At 39.1% G+C, this 7,817-nt stretch overlaps 1 long non-coding RNA gene across 1 annotated transcript; it reads right to left on the bottom strand.

Annotated features, from left to right (window-relative positions):
* Positions 1–5,811: 5,811 nt before the first annotated feature.
* On the bottom strand, positions 5,812–7,817 carry LOC116053390. Its single transcript, XR_004105814.2, has 3 exons — positions 7,767–7,817; positions 6,292–6,317; positions 5,812–5,887 (listed from the first exon to the last, which is right to left on the bottom strand). It is a non-coding gene; the product is annotated as an uncharacterized LOC116053390 (long non-coding RNA).

Here is a 7,817-nt window from a genome sequence, read left to right as displayed (position 1 = left end):
GCATTGAGCTAGGAGCTGCTGCAAACTCAGAGAGGCCGTTTCAGGTTCATTCAAAAGCAAGTTAAGTGGTTGGAGTTTTTGCTTTGCTTTTTCCACTTCCACTGGATCGATGCACTCACCAGGTCTCGTTATCACTGTGTTTCTGACAGGTGGTTTAGGAAAACCGAATCTGCATCCCGAGTTGACACTTCTGAAACATGTCCTTGAATGATTTTTGCTGTGTGTCTGCACTTCTGTGACTTTCTTGTACAGATCAGGTTGTGTATGTGGGTCTGGCAGCTGAGCTGTGATGTATTTGGACACAAAATCTAACACAGTCTGATCGTCGTCTTCGTCAAAAACAGGAGCACCATCAACCCATATGAGACAGTGTATGTGCGGACTTCCGCGATGCTGAAACTCAACTCGGTAAAAGAAGTCAACGACTCTGCCTAGGGGCTCTGCAGGAGATAAGAGCAAATCCCTGAATAATGCCTCAACACGCTTATCAAACATGCGCATTGCTGTCACAGGATTGCTTCGCAGTATGTCACACTTAGCTGACCAGTCAAGCCCTTCAAAATCAACATCTTCACCTTGCTGCCTTTTTATTGCCTCGATAACCTCAGGCCATCGCATTTCAGCTGCTGAAAACGTACAGAAGAATGTAGGAGTTCCCAACTGTCTGATCATGGCAAAAAGATCTCTTGTAGTTTTCTCCCAATAGGCTGGAGTTCCCCTTAAAGGCTGCATAAATCTCACGGCGTCCTTGTTTCGCACCAGTCTCTCCACCTCACGTTTATCTTGCAACATTCCCGAGGTAATATTTCTTCCATCCCTCGTAAACGGTTTACCTTTCCTTAACTGTATTGTCATGCTCGATGTTGCCAAATGCATTTCTGTCACAAACTGTGCAAAGAACAAGAAGTTTGTGTCTCTGGCGAAACGATCATCAACACCAAAAAGCCTTATTTTGAAATACTTGCTGGGTGTTAATTTAAGAGGTCTCTCTTCATCCAGTGTGTTCTGACCAGTCGGAAACTGTACAGGGAAAGCCATGGCCTCCAGTTTAGGTGTTTTGAAAAAGCTGACAGGATTATTTCTTTCGGCAGGCGCAACAGAATAGATTCCTTCGCTGAAACATAAAATCTCCTCTGCCACGTCACACGGCTGAAGGCATGATTCCAGAGCGAAACCACCGTTTGGCATGTCACCATGTTCGTCATCATCTCTCTGCTCATTTGGTTGTTCACCATCACATGACAACATGTCTATATCCTGTTCATTTTCAGGCTCATTTTCTGCCTCACACAAAGCATTACTCTCACACCTGTCAATTTCCATTAAATCAGTTTCATCATAATCATCTTCCTTCATTGTAGCATCTACATCATCATCTTCATCATCCTCATCAGGAAGTGTTGGATCACATAACTCAGCCTCATCTCTGATAGTTATGTCCTCATACTGTGGGTGTATCTGTTTGAGTTTATGCAGTGCACGCATGAGTTTAGACCATGTTACTGTCTGAAAAAGTTGGTGACCCTTATAACACAATCGTCTCTTCAGTTTTACTCTCATCACCTGAGACTCACTTCTCAGTCTGGGTAATGCTTCTACGGTTTCCTGTACCTCAGACGGGACACACACAACATTTCCTCTTATTAGTCTCTGGCGGCCTTTAGGAAGAGGAATAATCTTGGCAAATGCTATACATCTGGATGCGAGATGCCTTTCCAATATGTTGAGATCTGACAGCTCAGGTGGGATGTCAGCAAGCATTAAGTTGTTGGCTACAGCGAGAGCTGGCATAGCTCCATCTTTAAGATGATCATGACAGGTGTAACAAATCCACTCACTTCTTCTCTCATCAGGCACCTTGCAGTGTTCACAGCCTTCATCGCAAACATGCACATACTTCCCTGTCAAGCAGGCTGCAACTATATGTGGATTTTTGACATAATTTGACCTTGTGCAGGGGCGGACTTGGTTTGGAAACGAGGCTTTATGGCAGACAGTGCAGACATAGGTGGGACCTTCCTTTATATGCGATCTGAAAACAGAAATGGCCTCTTTGATTAAAGAGTTGTCATTTTCTCTGTCACTCTCACATGTTTGTCGATTTATCCATCTGTATTTCTTTTTTATTTTATTTGCACATCTCATTTTAAACATACTTCTAAACGGAAGGTTGTTCTTAAATCGGTCTCGCATTCTTTGTCTCATTAGTTGTCTGTGTCTATCTCTGAAAGCTTTGTCATTTGCATAACGCTGAGTCATATAAGAGCGCCGCCTCACTCTGAAGTCAACAAAGTTTCTGTAAAACGTTGTCATTCTTTGTCTTTTTTTCATTCTTAACTCAGGGTTATCTCTGTATGAGCTGTTCATTCTTTCTCTTTGTTTCATTCTAAACTCAGGATTATCTCTGTATGAGCTTGACATTCTTTGTCTTTTTTTCATTCTTAACTCAGGGTTATCTCTGTATGAGCTGTTCATTCTTTCTCTTTGTTTCATTCTAAACTCAGGGTTTTGTTGGTATTGGGCCGTTAAATAACATTTTTTCTTTGCTTTATATGTTTCATTTGAAGCATAGTTTGTCCTTTCTTTCCTTTTCTGATTCTCCTTTCTTTGTGATAGTTTTTCAGAGAGCAATAGCCTCCTCTTAATCTTTCTCCTTTGCTGTTTATTAAGTTTTTTCAGTTTACGTGAGGCATCATCACTGGCCACAGTATTTATTAATGGAACAGTCAAGTTTGACTTACTCTCAGTAGCATTGTGTGATGTAACAGAATTCACACTGAATTCAGTTGATGGTTCTGCTTCAGTTTGACATTCATCAGGCAATATGAAATGAACCTCTTTATGTTTCACAGACGGTACAGACGTGATGGTAGTGGACACTCCCTTTATGTTATCAGAGACATCTGTTGCATCAGTGTTTACCTTTGAAATAGTTGAGCTTGAATTATTCAGCGCAGCATCATGTGATGCGACACAATTTGAGCTGATCTTACTAGACATTTCTGGTTCAGTTTCCATAGGAGTGAATACTTCATGTACAGATTTGTCACCGATGTGAGCACTCAGGCTCGTCTCCTTTTGAAGAGCAGTTGATACAGCAGCAGTGTGAGTTGTAGGCTGACTGTCTCTGTCTGAGATGGCAGTATTCAGAATGGCCGTATTCACATTGTAAAACCCCACAGGCTTCAACTCATAGTTACAGGAGGGCTGTGTACCCAACATTCTGTGATACTTAAGGAGCCGATCAATCATATCACTAAGATGTGTGAATGTCAGCATGACAGCAGTACCAGGAGTGTGAGAACCAGGGTGGAGGGGCAAACCTTTGGCTGTTCTGGAGTGTGGATCAAAGAAACCGTATCTGCCAGACTTTGTTCTGAATACGGCAATACATAATACTCTCATCAGGAGCAATCCATACTGGACATCAGAAAGCAAGCAGCTGAGTCCGGCCTCTAGGTCCAGAAAACTGTCTACTGCTCCAGGTAACGGTTCTCCTAATGTGCCATATCTAGAAAGTTGTTCCATGTCCACATAATGTGTATGCGTGCGTGCAGGTACTTCGTGAGGGAGCTCGTCAGTAGTCAGATAGATGTGATTAGGAAACATTTTCCTGACCTCTTTATACATTGCATTACCTTTATCCAAAACAAGGTCAAGATCTGCTCTGGTGATGTTTTCATTCTCGTGAAGGAACGCCAGAAATGTTAGTGAGTTGCAGGTACACTGCTGATTTCTGTTTTTACCATATTTAACAGAAGCCTGGCTACGGGATGCACGGACGTGTCTTACAGAAGGCTGACCTGCCGGATTTACACGGTCTGCATGAGAAGGGCCTGCTACACACTGAGGATGTCCACTCTTTACATTAGCATAAGATGCCTGTGGTGACACATCACTTTGACCTCTGTGGTTTACCTGGTTAGCTTCAGGAGAAACTGCCACACATCTTTTCTTGACCATGTCAGCATAAGATACCTGTGGTACACCTAGTTCATCACTTTGACCTCTGACTTTTACTGGGGTGACAATAGAAGGCCTTGCTTCACCATCGCTGTGACATCCTCTCTCATCAGCAGAAACCTTTGGTGCGACGCTCTGACTTCCCTGTGTCACACTTTCATCATCACGAGACGCTGCAGCCATCTTCACCTCTCCACAGCTCTGAGGACCAACACATTCTACCTGTTCACCTGTTGTACCCTGAACCTCCTTTGACCGCTGCTGGCGCAGACTTTGAGCTTGTGACCTCTTACTCTTCCTCGGCATTATGATCCAAAACCACAAATCTTGTTTTATTTTTATTGTAGACAATCAAGACAATAAACACAATATCAATCACAATATATTACTATTAACTTAGCAGGATAAGGTGGATTAAAGCAGTATCTGCTCTTAGTAATGGTGATTTATATCTCAGGGTATTCTATTTATAATTATTTTTAAGGACCAATGAATGTTTTTACAGAAAATCCTTTTCAAGCCTGTAAAGATATTATAGATATTTAGAAGATAAAATTAAAGTTGACGTTTTACACAAACTATATATGGATATGTTTCAGTGGTACTTAAGTTTCAATATCTTCAGCAAACTGAAGACCAGTAGTTGATATACCGATATAGGACACAGGAATACGGTTTTAGTATTTTAAGGCACTATCAAGAAATCAGTGCTGATGTTCAAATGCTGTGCTTTTCTAAAATAACTCTGGTATTTGTATATTTAAGGTTTTGTAAATGCCAGATTAAATGTCTTCAACCTTAATATATTCAGAGGTTTATTTTAATATAAGCAAAGAATACAGTTACTCCTTACAGTTGGTTTATTTATTTCACTTTACAAAGTTTTAACCAACAATAAAGCACGTACAAAAGGTGTTGATGCCAACAATGTGGGTGGATCTATAGACGAGGTACAAATATGTAATCAGAGACAAATAATACAATGTATGTAGTGTAATTAGTTTTACACTAGTACTACTCAAGTAAACAAAAACTGATTATGTGTACTCTGGTGTGAAGATATTTGCAGTCAGAACAAACCTTTTGGTTCAGAGCTCCACAGCAACACGGTCCAGGAACAACTACAGCTCTTTTCTTGTATAAATATAGATTTGGACTTCAATTTATTGTTATACTAACAAGAGATAGTTTTATTTAATGATACTTTATGACAGCAACTTCTATTTGGAAATGTACCAGATTTAACTTTGAATTAGTTTTTACAGTCCAATGTTTGTGATAAAAGCTAAACAAAATGTGTGTTATGTATGTGTTTCCAGTCTTTTCAATTAATTTAAATTTAATGAACAAATTCAAAAATACTTTTCTTAATAATTTATTTAATGACTGTTACCAAATAGAATAAATTGAAACAATATGGATAATTCAAAAATACAACAATTGAATTTTTGCCAATTGAAAAGATCAAATCAAATGTGTGAGAGAGACAGGAGAGGTAGAAAAAGGGTGAGCAGAGAAACTCACAGAACCATAAAACAGAATGATCAGGTACCAAACAACCTGTAGAACCAAAAACAGATACCAGTAATCTGTAGCTTTGCAACCAGAACAAATGGGTGATAATCTTTGAACCAGAACCAAAGGGTAACTTGCAACAAGTGCAGAACCAAATGTAGATAGAGCGGCATAAAATGATAGGAGAGAGGTGAAGAGAACCAATAATATTAGGGATGAGTGGGTAGAGGGTGATAGGAGAGAGGTGAAGAGAACCAATAATATTAGGGATGAGTGGTAGATGTTATAGGAGAGAGGTGAAGAGAACCAATAATAGATAGAGTGGATAGAAGGGCCAGTAAAGACAGATGTGATAGAAGTAGAGGGAGATGGAGAGGGAGATGAGAGGAGCTGGAGGGCAGCTGCACACCTGTAACACAAAATGGAAACATGCATTAGTCATACAAAACAGAAAAAAACATCACATGAAAAGTGATTGCTTTAAATATGTGAATATTTCTATATCCAAATTAGTGTGATTTAGCCAAGAGGATTTTAATAGTGTCATTCTTTCACTACGACTTTAGTAGGTGTCTGTATTCAGTGATTTCTGTGTTCAATCACATCATGGGGCAAAATGTTTGCATGTGTGAAGTATACTGTGGAGTGTCCAAGGAGTCACTAACACAGATGGTGAAATACTAACTAAAAGTATGTAGAGTGCACAAGCAGATGTGTACAGTAACGTTAAGACAGTAGTAGTATTTACTGCCGAACAAAGTGTCAAGGCAACACATGTCATAGCAACGACATCATTCATGTGTGTGAACATACTGTCGAGTTGCCACGGGTAACCAACACTGATGGTCCAGCAGCAACGTAGAGAGGAGGTGGACAAGAGCATTGGGGGGAGAGAGGAGAGGATTTTCAGTTTCATTTTACAAGACAAGATATTCACAACAGTCATTTATTTTATTATCAAGATTTTTTTTTTTACTGTAACATTAATTATATTATATAAAATATCATACATAGTACATACGTGCAGTGGTGGAAGAATTATTTAGATCATTCATATAAGTAAAATATTTATACATATATAGAAAATGAGTTCCATTTTGTTTTCTATTGTCCTTTTTATTTTGAACAGCGTGATTTTTTTGTTTCGTAGGATAAAAGCAGAGATTGACTTGGTAAATATGGATGATGCTCAAAGACTGAGATGGCTGTTCACATATGAAACATAAATTAGCCAATTATCTAGATAAAGCTTGGGAGAAGAGGAAAAAACCTCTTTATCAAATTGTAGATGAGAATTTGTTGTTTGTGCGTGGCGTGTGCGTGTGTATATATATATATATATATATATATATATATATATATATATATGCATGTATACATATATGTATGTGTGTATATGTATACATTTGTATTCATGTATTTCTCCAAATGATTTGTATATGCGACAGGAAGATGTTTGTTAAATAAGTAAATTTGTGGTGTCGTGTAATGCCAAATGTTTGGCATGACACAGAAATAAAACATAACTAACTAACTATACCACAGTGTGAAAATACTCCACAAGTACAACTACAACCTTTGGTAAAACAATGTATGTAGTTAGAGTACTCATTGTACAGTATAATGTTCCCTGTCAGTGTGTGCATGTTGCATTTTACTGATAATTGTGCTTATTTGACCCCCCCCTGTAAGACTATCATCTGTTTGTAGCGTCGCTGTTTTGTAAGAACCATGTATCTTAAAAAAGTAAACTTTTCATTGTAAAAAGAAACATCTGTCTTTTCAGTATGGTGAGGGATAGAGCAAGACACATCCAGTTTTACTTTAGAAAACCAACCTCACAGCTTATTTTAATGAGTATCACTCCACCCAAGTAGCAGTGCTTCACCTTCTGAGAATATAGTTCCCAGTTTGTATACAGTTAGAAGATGGCTGTGTCTCATGTGACCTTGTTATTTGTACACGCTGTGACTCTACAAATCACAACATGTAAATAGGAACATGTTGGCGTTATTTTGTCACTTATTGGGAGCAGTAGGCTAGATGGAGCCGGTTACCTCCAGGATCTGTGCCAAGCTAGGCTAGCGGTAGGGGACTGACAGAGTTACAACACACACGGAGATGAGAAGGGTATGTATGGACTTATGTAACTCTGGGGAATACGGTGAAAAAGCTAAAGTCCCAGTAAGTCGACGTGTTCCTTTAAACGTGCATAGATGCTAAATAGTTATCTACAGTCGAGTTGTGTGATCTATTATCAATTTCAGTTATAGCATTACTATACTTACCAACCAAAAGCGCACAGTAGTATCGATGTTCTGTTGAGAAAAGTGACAAAC

The sequence above is a fragment of the Sander lucioperca genome, chromosome 17, assembly GCF_008315115.2.
Source record: "Sander lucioperca isolate FBNREF2018 chromosome 17, SLUC_FBN_1.2, whole genome shotgun sequence".
Classification (NCBI taxonomy): domain Eukaryota; kingdom Metazoa; phylum Chordata; class Actinopteri; order Perciformes; family Percidae; genus Sander; species Sander lucioperca.
This window is presented reverse-complemented; position numbering and strand designations above follow the sequence as displayed.